Source organism: Schistocerca nitens, chromosome 2, assembly GCF_023898315.1.
Source record: "Schistocerca nitens isolate TAMUIC-IGC-003100 chromosome 2, iqSchNite1.1, whole genome shotgun sequence".
In the NCBI taxonomy this organism is placed as follows: Eukaryota; Metazoa; Arthropoda; class Insecta; order Orthoptera; family Acrididae; genus Schistocerca; species Schistocerca nitens.
In genome coordinates, this window is record NC_064615.1 from 702699277 (window position 1) to 702714527 (window position 15251).

Sequence of the window (15251 nt, forward strand, 5' to 3'; positions counted from 1 at the left end):
AAATAATACATAATTTTACATAATGACACAATATGACACATCTAATATTTTAATTATTACATAATATATTGTCTTTGTTTATTACAAGACGTTACACTGCCCCCTGGCAGCATTTGACTAACGATGAAAATGTTCGGCAATATGCTGCCACTAACGTCTGTCTTGTTTATGGTTTATTACTTTGGTTGGAACATTCACTTTACACTACTCAGTTCTTTTACACTGTAGGTTTAATTACACTTCGTATACTGTTCTTACACTTTGCGAGGTGACCGTCAACCTAGTCCCAGGGTCATTACATTTATTTGGCTCCCCCATTCGGGCTACGTGCGATCAGAAAACCTGGGAAAACTGCGCCGGAGCCATGGTCATCTCACGAAAAGTTTAGACTCTATTCAATGTCCACATATAACAAAGGCTATTTGTGATAGCATGCTACACTTTTAGTCTCTTTGTTATCAATATACTACTTGTATTCTGGATTGTTATGAAAGTCACTTATTACACATTTTTACAATAGTATAATGAACCGTCTTTGCACTTACTCGCGACAGTTGGTTTAAAATGTCTAGCATTCGTGCGAGTATCTTTCATTAACATGACGCAAACATATTAGATCGATACATCACTAAATCCATGAATATTGTGAGTTCGTGTTGGATAACAACAAAAAAAAATGTTTATCACGTCATTGCGTGTCCATTAAACACCATTCATGTTAGCACATTATACATATAGTTAATAGTTCATTTGAATGACAACAATGTGGTATGGAGCGGGCGGCGCGAAGCAATTGTTGAGTAGCGTCGTCTGGAACGCCGCGTACCGACGGCCGCTGGGTTCGACGACCGGCTCTCAATAACAGTGAGGTCGTGCTAGCGTGGCGCCCAAGCAGTCGCGAACCGCGCTGAACCATTCGCTGTTGTCGGCGAGTGGCAGTGGTTTACTGCAACCGGCTGGATGGCGGCACGGCACTCGTCTCTGCTTCTCCGCATGGCTCCCCGTCGTGGCGCATGAAACAAACATTCCACAACGGTGTACTGTCTTTAAGGACACAGATTATTAGCTGTGGAAGAAGAGGCAATTTGTTAAAAGCGTTTATTGTTCAGTAAGCCGTCGCTTCACTGGTATGCACAGGATGTTTTGGCGTGATAACAGGTTTTTTTTGTGGCATCGTGACACTGGTATTCAGAGTTCGTCACACGCACATTGTACTACACGTTTTCACTCACTTCCACGGTTGATGCACTGCCAGAGCGTCTTTCAACACGCGAAAATGGTTCGTTACACTCATACTACATGTCTCCGTTGAGCGATGTTTGTGTAAATCGTCTCCGAACGGATCAATAACTACTGTTTTTATACACTGTCTATTGTTCGTTGAGCGCTGCACTAGGACAGTCTATCACTCAACACTAGATTTATCGACGTATATATTGGTGCAGATACAACAGTCATTTTCTGTCCCTACTACACACAATATTCCGTCCTGTCCTTAAGTGTTTATGCACACAGTTTATTTTTTAACACCTTTTAACTGTTCTTTGCATAGTCACTCTGATTTACATAGCATTTATTTGTTTTCACTTTATCACAACATACTCTTCATATTGTTGCTAGGCGTATTTGTCCCTTTTGTAAAATTTTTTTTTTTTAACGGTGTGTGAATTTTTTTTTTTTTTTTTTTTTTTTTTATACATATTTTTTTTTTCTTAGTGTAGCTTGCCTGATTATCACCCATCTATCAAACAGATTTTACCATGTGCATGACAGCTTGACTCGGGCATATTGTTCAATAAATACTTCGTTCAGCAATAACATTATTTTTAATGATTTTTCCTATATGACTACAGTGTAGGTTCTGCATTGTCTGACTTAACTCGCGTATCGCGTAATGAATATTCAAGGTCGTGTACCAAGTACACAGGCTTCAATTGAAGCATTGCTACATACAGAACGGAGTTTCCACGGAACGGGCTCGTTTTTAATTAGGTTCTGCTCCAGTGTCGTTCTCAAATCACTACTGGCAGCCAACATCACATTACATCATTGTTGCATATTGCAAAGTCAATGTCTGGCTAGTAAAGACTCTCTCTCTCAGGGTTTCTTATCCTAATACAATTACAGCAATTCCCTTACTCTATAAGATTGCATCATTAATTGCACTTACACACTACACATAGAAAATGGTTCAAGAAATTAATCCTTTATACAACAAGAAAATTGTTCATTTTTTAATAAGCACATAATATCTTAATGACTAATTGTCTGTAAACAAAATCTGTCCTGTGTAAGCTATTGCTCACTTTCTGATTCCACTTCCTCCCAACTTCATTACACATAAATTTCTTTCTAAATACTAACACACTTACATTCTAAAACACAATTAAAATCTTTTTACACCTATTACTCTTTATATATTATGTGTCACTGAATAAATAACTTCACGTCTTTACGTGGATATAATCCTTTGATCTTCCCCGTATGGGGATGTGCTAACAAATAGCTACTAATTCCCTCCTCGACCAAGGGATGGAGTAGGTTGCGCGACAGTATGTATTATGGGGTATCACCTCTATGTGATAGTGGTACCCTTTGACTATTCCTGGACGGTCGGTAAATACCATAGTATATTCCGATAGCAGCTGCGTCAACTGTTGCTTTTGCGTATCATTTAAACCTTCCGATTCGTGCACTTTAGTCTGAAATGCCTCAACATTTGTTTCGAAATTTTGATCCTCTAAATTCGGGTAATAGAGGTCTGTTGCATGTGAAAAATCATCGATGTGTAGTACCCAAGGGTTCCTACCTTTGATATCGATTCGATTACAGCACGGCACAAGTACCTCCTTCGATTTCATCATAGATAATTCAATCCTTCTACCCCTATTAATTATGCTTAGTTTCCCCACGGAGAGGTCGATCAATGCGTCCCTCTCACGGAGAAAATCTACTCCCAGAATGCAGGCCACCTTCAATCCTTTAACCACGAGGAACGAGCTCACTATGGCTTCGCCCTCCTTATAAATCTCCACCTGCACCTGGTACTTAACTGATTGGCTCTGTGCACTAATGGCTCCAGACACCTTACAATTATTAACCGGGAAGGTCGGAATACTATGTCCCTTTCCCAGTGCTTTAAATAGCTCCATACTCATCACACTTACTGAGGCACCTGTGTCGATAATTATGTTTACTGCAACATCATTGATTCTAGCTTCAATAATAGCTTGCACATTTTCGTTATTATCCTTCTTACATTCGTGCGATTCGTTCAGCAGATCTTTATCCATACTGACACCTTCGTTGTATCGCAGCATGCGTATCCCAGGTCTATTACTGTTATTACTCGAGTTGCTCTCACTCCATCCCTCGGCCGTCGATGGAGAGCATATCGAGGCCGATTCTAGTTTGTTGGATTAGTTACTTGGGAGGTACTTGGACGGCTATTGTCCGCGACCTCCACTATATGTACGTTCTGATTTGTAGGCCGCCACGGCTGCGCAATAGGCGCGTTTTGCGGTGGTGGTCTATTGTTGTCATACCGGTCACTAGCCTATCGCTCTGGGCTTCTACACTGATTCTGTTGCCAATTTCGATTACTATCATTATAATTACTCTGCCACTGACCTCGCGCATTTTTCCAGCGGTTGGTCCCTGATATTCCGGATTCGTATCTGTCGTCAAATCGACGCTTTTTGTTATAATTTGGTTGTCCATACCCGTTTTGGCCTCTACCGTTACTACCATTTTGCGATTGTTCTTGTCGCTTGCCACCACCCCCACCATTTCTATGGTTGTGGTTCTGTGCACTACTGTTTCTGTCGTGATTACATCCCGACCCATTATTCCGCAAATGGTCGCACGCCGATTTTACATCTTCCTGTATCAAATCTATGGAATCTAGGACCAACAGGAAGTTTTCCATGTCGCTTTCTGGTACATGTATTAACTTCTCCTTGATCTGAATTGGTAAATGGGATTTGAGTAGTCTTATTATGTCTCTCGGTGATATAGGCTCGTCCCAGTAGCGTGTTTTGTTTATATATTTTTCAAAGTACCGCCTCAAATTCCCAAGACGGGGTGAGTACGGTTCGGGATTATATACCTCTTTTCTTAGTCGCTCTTGTATACAAGGCGACCAATATTTCGATAAAAATGCCCTTTCAAACTGTTCGTATGTCTTGCAGCTGTCTGCTACTTCTGTAGCCCACAGTGCTGCGTCACCTTGAATGTACGACATTACGTATTGTATTTTCTGTGTTTCGTTCCATACACTGGGTAAGATATTTTTAAAACTTTTTATAAATACCACTGGGTGTACTGATTTCCTTTCAGTAGTAAATGTTTGAAATTGTCTATTTTTAATTAAACTTTCTTCCACTAATATTTTTGAACTACATGGGTTTGCTGCTGGGACATATGCTGTGTGCTCCGAACCGGAGCTACAGCTCTTCGCATTATCGACTACAGATTCCCCATTGTTGTATCGCATATAAGTTTGTGCGTTGCCAAAGCCATGGGCTGTTGGCGACAGAGGTTCCTGTTCCACTTGTTTCCTGGTTTGTGCTAAACCCTTCTCCAGATCGGATATCCGTTTGTTAACATTCACTTGCCACTGCGGAATATCCTCACTGAGTATTTGTTTAATGGTTTGCACATCGTTCTGTACCTGACTATTTACGGCGGTACTGAACGATTCTGAATCTCTATTTGCTATTGCTGCTTCTACTTTAGAATTAATATTCGTGTCAATCTCAGTCTCCTTCACTTCTAGCCATGAGTTAAATTCTGTTTCAATTTTATTTGCCTGTTCATTCCACTTCTGCTCTACAAGCTGTGTGGAATCTATTTCTAGCTTTTCTACTCTGTTGGCTAAGACACCTATTTCATCTACCATGTTAGTGTTTGCTACTTGCAGGTGGGTGACCTGTTCAGTCAGCTCCTGCACGGCCTTAGGTATCGACTCGTAATTCTTTTTCATATCTGCTATCTCTTTTTTCATACTTTCTATCGATTGCACAAGTTGCTGGTCTCGCTCAGCTTGGTGGCGATCTCGCTCGGCTTGCTGGCGATCTCGTTCAGCTTGTTGGCGATCTCGCTCAACTTGCTGTTGCGCAAATTTTGCCTGGTAATCTAGCACACGCTCTAATATAGTCTGAATTGAATACCCACCAGGCAGATTACCACTCTCTGGTTCCTGCTTTTCTGGTGGTGGTACAATTTCTTTATCTACATCAACTTGATGACTAGTGGGCGGTGGCACTACTTCCTGTGGCCCTGCCCCCACATTTTCGCCAGTTATATCTTCGAAGAGAGTACTAGTACTACTTGAGGCACCCGGTTCCACATTTCCTTCACTAGCTAATTGTTGTTCTTCAGTATCCATATTGCTTGGACGTTGACTACGCAACTTAACCATATTCCTAAATTGCTTACTAAAATACAAAATCTAACAGTTTTTCCCCTTGCACACAAAATACATCACTTTATATACACTACACTGCACACTAAAAATTACTATCTACATCAACTTTGTCCTGTCACAAATACTAACATCAAACTACATACAGTATGCACACCACTAGCGATATGAGATTACTTCACTGGAGCTCAACTTCTACAAACAGGACAACTACACTGTAGTCTTACCTTTAGTTTCTATTATCTCGGGGTCCGGCTGCCCCCGGATTACGTAGTCGTTAGAGCTTCTCAGTACAATCAGGATCGTCTTCTCAAACTCGCTTGCAGTAGTACGTTTTGTCATGTAAGAGTGTTTGAACATTCATTAATACATAGCATAGATCATGATATACATACATTTAACACTAAATACATATACATATACACCTACATAGCAATAGACACTGAAAGAAAATACATAAAATTTTATAATTGTGGCCACTGCAAATTCGGGCCCCGCGTTTTTGGGCGCCAGTTTCACGTCTCTCTGAAAAAAAAAACTATATCTGTTGCCGACTGCCCTTTCGTTAATTGTTGCTTTTATAAAAATTGTTTTTGCTCCTTCTGGTTTATTTAATTTTTTTTAATTATTATTGGCGTAACAACGCATATATGGAAAGAGTGACGTGAAATTCTTTTAACAATGCTGTGCTTTTAATTGCTTTATCATCGTTACCTTTTTTAGCAAAATAAAATGATGGAAGTATTATTGTTCTGAATCTGGCCTACAATTTAAAGAACGATTTTTTAGTAACTGCAACTCATGCTAAGTATCAATATATCTTTCCTACTTCGTAATTATTCAAAGTTGAAATTAATGTCCTATGATCACTGATGTTACAGTTCGTACGATCGTTCACAAATACAAGTTTGCAGTGGATTTTATTTCTTACTAAAATGCTATTTCATACCACGGCTAGCCCAAGAACATGAGACTCTCATTAAAGAAAATTACGTATTCACTATAAAATTTAGCCGTGGTCAGAACGGAGCACAGCAAGTTTCCTATCAGATTCTTTAGGTACATAAAATTATTTGCACTGAAAATTATATCCTATCAGCAGCCCGCGTCAACCTGCAACACATCATAAAATCTGCTGATCTTCACTGCCAGCCTGGGAGCTAAAAGAAATAATATTATTTTTTACTATTATTTTACCGCTTCCTTGCGGTATACTCGACTATATTGTAAGTCGTTTAAATATGCCGCGGCAGCGGCTCTTCTTTCTCCACACAGCTCAGCTCCACAGATAATATTTTTATATGGCTGAAAAATATCTTAACAGGATGGGATAATAGGCAGGCACACTTTAACATTTAAGTAATACAAGTTTTCATTTAAACAACTCTATTTAAACATTTAAATATCTTAATAATTACAGACCTGTGTACATTCACGCGCAATGGCGTCCAATTCACAATCTCGACAAAAGAATGCTACCTTCGCGCTCTCTACGACAATAACAGGAGATCTTTCTCTCACAGCTTTCAGATTAAGAAGACAAAGACATTGCTTTACATCATGCCTTATATACAAATTCATTTGGTGATCTTTGTACAACATTTATCTTCTGTGTCGGTCTTATTACGCGCCGACACAGACGTTCTCAAAAATAAAAAATAAAGAAAATAATACATAATTTTACATAATGACACAATATGACACATCTAATATTTTAATTATTACATAATATATTGTCTTTGTTTATTACAAGACGTTACAATGGCTACACTCCATACAAATACTTTCAGAAACGACTTCCTGACATTTAAATCTATACTCGATGTTAACAAATTTCTCTTCTTCAGAAACGCTTTCCTTGCCATTGCCAGTCTACATTTTATATCTTCTCTACTTCGACCATCCTCAGTTATTTTGCTCCCCAAATAGCAAAACTCCTTTACTACTTTAAGTGTCTCATTTCCTAATCTAATTCCCTCAGCATCATCCGACTTAATTCGACTACATTCCATTATCCTCGTTTTGCTTTTGTTGATGTTCATCTTATATCCTCCTTTCAAGACATTGTCCATTCCGTTCAACTGCTCTTCCAAGTCCTTTGCTGTTTCTGACAGAATTACAATGTCATCGGCAAACCATAAAGTTTTTATTTCTTGTCCATGGATTTTAATACCTACTCCGAATTTTTCTTTTGTTTCCTTTACTGCTTGCTCAATATACAGATTGAATAACATTGGGGGAGAGGCTACAACCCTGTCTCACTCCTTTCCCAACCACTGCTTCCCTTTCATGCCCCTCGATTCTTGTAACTGCCATCTGGTTTCTGTACAAATTGTAAATAGCCTTTCGCTCCCTGTATTTTACCCCTGCCACCTTCACAATTTGAAAGAGAGTATTCCAGTCAACATTGTCAAAAGATTTCTGTAAGTCTACAAATGCTAGAAACGTAGGTTTGCCTTTCCTTAATCTTTCTTCTAAGATACGTCGTAAGGTCAGTGTTGCCTCACGTGTTTCAATATTTCTACGGAATCCAAACTGATCTTCCCCGAGGTCGGCTTCTACCAGCTTTTCCATTCGTCTGTAAAGAATTCGCGTTAGTATTTTGCAGCTGTGACTTATTAAACTGATAGTTCGGTAATTTTCACATCTGTCAACACCTGCTTTCTTTGGGATTGGAATTATTATATTCTTCTTGAAGTCGTAGGGTACTTCGCCTGACTCATACATCTTGCTCACCAGATGGTAGAGTTTTGTCAGGACTGGCTCTCCCAAGGCCGTCAGCAGTTCTAATGGAATGTTGTCTACTCCCGGGGCCTTGTTTCGGCTCAGGTCTTTCAGTGCTACCTTAGAAGAAAAATACCACATAACGAAGCAAACCGGACATAAAAAGCAGACAAGCACAGGGGAGGAGGTCGTTCATTGCCGAAAGAAGTCTACCAGTATCAAACTTAGGCCTTGGTTTGGGCAATAAATTTATGAGAATGTACCGTTACAGAACAGCATTGTATGGTAGTAAATCATGTACTGTGCGAAAACTGGAAACAATGAGCATCGGAGCTTTAGATATGTGATGCTGCAGAAGGGTAATGATAATTAGGTAGAGTGATGAGAAATGAAAATGTTCTCTGGAGAATCGGCGAGGTGAGGACCAAGTGGAAAACACTGACAACGAGGTCATTAGAGAGGTACACAAGCGCCGATTGTTTCAAGGATGGAGAAGGAAGTCAGTTGCGCCCTTTCAAAGGAACCATACGGGCATTCTTCCGGAGCGATTTAGGAAAACCACAGGAAAACTAAGTATGAATGGTTGTACCTGGATTTCAACCGCCGACCTGCTGAAAGCGAGTTCATTCTGCCAACCACTGCGTCACATCGCTAGGTTTGTCAAGAAGAAGCGACATGATGATAGGACATGTGTTAAGACATCAATAAATACGAGGGCGTGCTGCAAAGTAATATCTCCGAATGTAAATCTCTTAAGGCTTTTCAAATAAAACAAACTGTATTAACATTCTATATCTTTATTCCTCATGCCTACATCTTTATTTTTCAACATAGTCACTTTCTCAACATAGTCACCTTTGCAACGAACACATTGCTCCCAACGAGAGACCAATTTTCTTATACTTTCACTGTAAAATGTTTGACTGTCGACAGAGTCACAATCTTACGTGTGTCTGCACCGCTTCATCACTGTCTTAGTGGAGTTTTCGAAGATGTTCTTCAAGTTTTGGACACAGCATGAGATGCGGCCAAATCGATGACAGTGAAACCAAGTTGTCGGATTGGTGCAGATGTCGCACGTTACTGATGTAGATACTGAACTGTTCCACAACCCCCTTTTACTTCAGCAAAGTGGAAAACTAAAACGTAAGGCTTGCTTGAGACTCAGTTGTGCATCTCTATTAATGTAGCGTTGAACTTCAGGCAACTAAAATACAGCATAGGAACAATCATAAACCCAAAAGGAAGGAAAATCTACTTTCAAACTCGGGAGTGCTAGTAACACAAACCAGAGATAACGAAATTTTAAACCGACGAGATTTTACTTCAAAAACTTTACATTAATTAAATAGCTACAACTTGTTATCTCCCCCTCCTTCCTAATTCCATCTATTGTCCACATTAGTATTTTATGAAGATTTGAGAGGAGCGAAGATTTCAGTAAACTTCCTAGTTTACTTAGCTTTTCATGTAGAGTTAGCTCCAGCTCTTCTTGTCTTCCTGAAGCTGAAAATGTCACATTTTAGTCCTCAGGATTGTGTTGATTTAAAAAAATTTGAAGATTGTTGTTACAGAATTTTTCTTTTTGCGTTAATATATTTTCTCACTTTTAGCATATCGTACAGTATTTTCATTTTTTACATTAACAAAGCTGAAATTACATTGTTCGCACAAAACAAACAATACTTTCGATCACATCAGAGACATGCTTACGATTCTCACACTCTGCGGAAATAACAATATTCCAAAGGGTTTACAATTTTTCTCAACAAATAAATATATACTAGTTTATGTTACATTATTGATTTCGATTATTATCTCATAAATGAATCCGGAAATAAACATAGTAACCAGTACAGTACACGTAATTACTAATAGAAATTTTAACTATACCAATAATTAGTAATTTCAAATGTTTCTAAAAGAAAATAATTTTGACTGTACATTCAGAATTAGTACATATCGATTACAACTTCGAGACTAAAACATTTTATAAATTTATTCATTTTCATAAATTTTAGCTTGAAATATAATATACTGTGTATAAAATTATATGTTTTCAGAAAATCAATTGAGATAATACTGACCTGTCCAAAATTCGAAAAATAATACTGGTATCGGCTACTACTGTTGAGGAGACGTAATGTTAGAGGAGGATGACCTATTACAAACTGAATTACTTCGTTACAAAACTGTTCAATCATCTGTTTCAAAACGCGCACAGCACGTCCCCAGGACCAATATTATGCCCTGACCGCCTGCGGTATCATGAACAGTCTGGTTACAGGCTGCTACAGATAACTTGTAAAACAAGAAACGTACTTACATATAACAAAATACAATTATTTCGAAACCCCACAACCCGCCCCGAGCTCAAGAATTACAATTATCAGTCACTCTGTGAGTAGCTGCGCTTTAATTATAACCACTCGGTATGTGGGGAATATTTGACCTGAGGGAGTTGTAGAGAGCGGAACCGGTAGGTAGAGACGGAGACTTGAATACATTACAAGAACTGAGTACGTGGGATCCAAATGCTACTCTGAGACCGAGGCTGGGACACGAGAGGAATTCGTGGTGGGCAGCATCAATCGAGTCGGAAGTCTGTTGACAGCAACGAAAAAACCTCCATGCGAGAGTACCGCCAATAAATGACTGGATGGTGCCAAGTTCGTTTGTATCCATTTCCTAGTTAGGGTTTAACGCTACAATAGTCATGCGTAGATACGCGCACGTGTCGTTTCTGATGGCGTTTTTTCCCCAGTGTCAGTCTATATGTGGCCCATGACGTTTGGTTGACCACAGGTAGGCTGGTAGCTTGCTTATCGTGTAGCCAATATGTCCCTCTCGATGGTAAAGATGGTCGTCAGATGCTCTTGTCTAGCACTGAATTGGCTACTGATTTTCTGCACTGTAGATCTTCTATATGTTGTTGCAGAATGAGGTAGTCACTGGTGACTACAACAAATTGCTGCCCCCGCTAATTGACTCTGGTGGTGACTTTTTCTTCAACTTGAGGTAGAGCTTGCACAAAATGATTTGGCAAAAATCTCTTTAAAAATTGTGCTTGAGAGGCTGCAGGAACTCCTTGTTATTCCAGTCACACAATAAAATGAATTAGAGGCGAAGGGCTACAAATACTCCCCAATTCTTCATTACTTTAGAAAAGACACGGTAAACAGAGAAGAAATTCTGTATTTAGGTGACACTGATGAACAGCTTGTCAGAAGACACGCACATAATCTCAACGTTGCACATATTCTTTATTTTAGATTGTCATTGTCGTAGTATGTGAGATTCCCTGCTGGTTAATGTTTTTATGCCTAATTTGTTTTATGACATTTCCGACTGGCAGGGAGTGTTAGGACTTGTTTATCTATCGTTGCTCTTTTCTTTCTGCAAATATTTCCTTTTCAGTGCTCTAGGGAGAAACTATTGGCTTTGAACATCTATTTTTATCGAATTGTTTCTCATACTGACATAACCTTTGAACTGGATAGTTTGCAGACTAGCTGGGTGTAGTTTGCAAGGTATGTGGAATATGAATTAGTGGGTAGGCTGCAGCTAGGATTACCATCTCAAAGTTACCAAAAGCAGGACAGTCTAAATGTGCCTGATTATTTTCGAATCAATAAATTGTTTATATTTTACACAGCTGGTTAATATCTAATATCAACAAGAGCAGAAAATAATACTTTGAAAATATACTGTATTGGTATTTAATTATTACAAATACAATGCAATTACCTTGAAGTAATTTTCATTCTTTTCCAGTTTAGTTCCTTTTAAGAGCGTATTTTGTCTGAGAATTTCACTGCCCTTTTCTCCTTTTACTTTTATTTACACGAGAAGACATTTTACTTCTAATTGGTAGGATGCAACTGTATCACGAAGATTCAAAATGAACCAGCACTACTAAACACGATAACACGCGAAAACTCAAACTTCAGATGATTAACTAACAATCTCCTATTTCAGAGCGCGAAAATATCGAGACAATGCTAGACAAATTACAATAGCTCAAATAGGGATATCGTATAAATCGACGATGAATGCCACCTTTCTCCAAACAGTTACACCACTGGTAGTGAACCTAGTGAAAAATATGCAGTCAAGTGCGTGCGGCTTGTAATTCAATCCAGTTACGCTACACAGAAATAGCTAGGTGGTGTAATGACACTTCGTTAATAAAAAGCAGGACATTATCTAGAACATAAAAAAGCCGGTCGGACATTAAAAGAAAGTTCGATTGAAAGCAAATAAATCGCCATGTTCGGGTGGAATCCCAATTCGATTTTTCAAAGCGTACTCTCCGGTATTAGCCCCTTACGTGGCTTGCGTTTATCGTGAATCTCTCGCCCAGCACAAAATCCCAAGTGCCTGCAAAAAATTGCAAATGACTCCAGTATATAACAAGGGTAAAAGAAAGGACCCGCAAAATTATAGACCAACATCCCTATCATCGGTTTGCTGCAGAATCTTTGAAAATATTCTCTGTTCGAATATAGTAAATTTTCTTGAGACCGAGAACCTTATGTCCACGAAACTGCTTGATTTTAGAAAACATCGCTTGTGCGAAACTCAGTTTACCCTTTTCTCACATGATATACTGCGAACTGTGGATGAAGGGCAACAGGGAGATCCACATTTCTAGATTTCCAGAAAGCATTTGACACGGTGCCCCAATGCAATCTGTTACCGCAAGCTACGAACATACGGAATAGGTTCCCAGATACTTGACTGGCTCGAAGACTTCTTAAACAATAGAACCCAGCATGTTGTCCTCGACGGCGAATGTTCATCAGAGACAAGGATACCGTCAGGAGCGTCCCAGGGAAGTGTGATAGGACCACTGTTGTACTCTATATAGGTATATGGTTTGGCGGACAGGATGGGCAACATTCTGCTGTTGTTTGCTGATGATGCTGTGGTGTACGGAAAGGTGTCGAGGCTGAGTGAGTGCAGAAAGGTACAAGAGGAATTAGACCTGTAATGTTCGGTTACAGTATTACTAGTGTCCTGCTTAACACAGTCAAGTTGTTTAAACATCTGGGCGTAACGCTGCAAAGCGACATGAAACGGAACGAGTATGTGAGAACTGTGGTAGGGAAGGCAAAAGGTCGACTTCGGTTTATTGGGAGAATTTTAGGTAATGGTGGTAACCTGTAAAGGATAAAGCATACAGGACGCTTTGCGACCTATTCTTGAGTACCGGTCGAGTGTTTGGGTCAGATTTAAGGAAGACATCGAAGTACACTCTTGGAAATGGAAAAAAGAACACATTGACACCGGTGTGTCAGACCCACCATACTTGCTCCGGACACTGCGAGAGGGCTGTACAAGCAATGATCACACGCACGGCACAGCGGACACACCAGGAACCGCGGTGTTGGCCGTCGGATGGCGCTAGCTGCGCAGCATTTGTGCACCGCCGCCGTCAGTGTCAGCCAGTTTGCCGTGGCATACGGAGCTCCATCGCAGTCTTTAACACTGGTAGCATGCCGCGACAGCGTGGACGTGAACCGTATGTGCAGTTGACGGACTTTGAGCGAGGGCGTATAGTGGGCATGCGGGAGGCCGGGTGGACGTACCGCCGAATTGCTCAACCGTCTCCATGAAGCTGGGCTACGGTCCCGCACACCGTTAGGCCGTCTTCCGCTCACGCCCCAACATCGTGCAGCCCGCCTCCAGTGGTGTCGCGACAGGCGTGAATGGAGGGACGAATGGAGACGTGTCGTCTTCAGCGATGAGAGTCGCTTCTGCCTTGGTGCCAATGATGGTCGTATGCGTGTTTGGCGCCGTGCAGGTGAGCGCCACAATCAGGACTGCATACGACCGAGGCACACAGGGCCAACACCCGGCATCATGGTGTGGGGAGCGATCTCCTACACTGGCCGTACACCGCTGGTGATCGTCGAGGGGACACTGAATAGTGCACGGTACATCCAAACCGTCATTGAACCCATCGTTCTACCATTCCTAGACCGGCAAGGGAACTTGCTGTTCCAACAGGACAATGCACGTCCGCATGTATCCCGTACCACCCAACGTGCTCTAGAAGGTGTAAGTCAACTACCCTGGCCAGCAAGATCTCCGGATCTGTCCCCCATTGAGCATGTTTGGGACTTGATGAAGCGTCGTCTCACGCGGTCTGCACGTCCAGCACGAACGCTGGTCCAACTGAGGCGCCAGGTGGAAATGGCATGGCAAGCCGTTCCACAGGACTACATCCAGCATCTCTACGATCGTCTCCATGGGAGAATAGCAGCCTGCATTGCTGCGAAAGGTGGATATACACTGTACTAGTGCCGACATTGTGCATGCTCTGTTTCCTGTGTCTATGTGCCTGTGGTTCTGTCAGTGTGATCATGTGATGTATCTGACCCCAGGAATGTGTCAATAAAGTTTCCCCTTCCTGGGACAATGAATTCACGATGTTCTTATTTCAATTTCCAGGAGTGTAGTTCAGAGGCGGCTGTTAGATTTGTTACCGGTAGGTTCGAACAACGTGCAAGTGTTATAGAGATGCTTCGGGAGCTGAAATGGGAATCCCTGGAGGGAAGGCGATGTTCTTTTCGAGAAACACTATTGAGAAAATTTAGAGAACCGGCATCTGAAGCTGACTGCCGAACGATTCTACTGCCGCCTACATATATTGCGCGTAAGCACCACGAAGATAAGATACGAGAAATTAGGGCTCATACGGAAGGATATAGATAGTCGTTTTTCCCTCGCTCTATTTGCGAGTGGGACAGGAAAGCAAACGAATAGCAATGGTGCAGGGTACCCTCCGCCACGCACCTTACGGTGGCTCGCGGAGTATCTATGTAGATGTAGACATGTCTCGAAAAATCAGGACGTTTGGTAATCAGAGATGCAGCTGTTCAGCAGTACCTCCACCACTGTGCGACGGTCGTCCATCACTAGCATTATCCTTTCCCTTACCATGTCATAGGTGCAGTTACCGGACGAGTTCTTTTGTGCGCACGCAACCCTGCACGACCTCAGTGACGGCGTGTGCCATCCATCACGACCTCATGATATGGTTGCGATAGAATGCTCTCGACTGTCACATTTACATCCAATACAATGTCTGACAGCA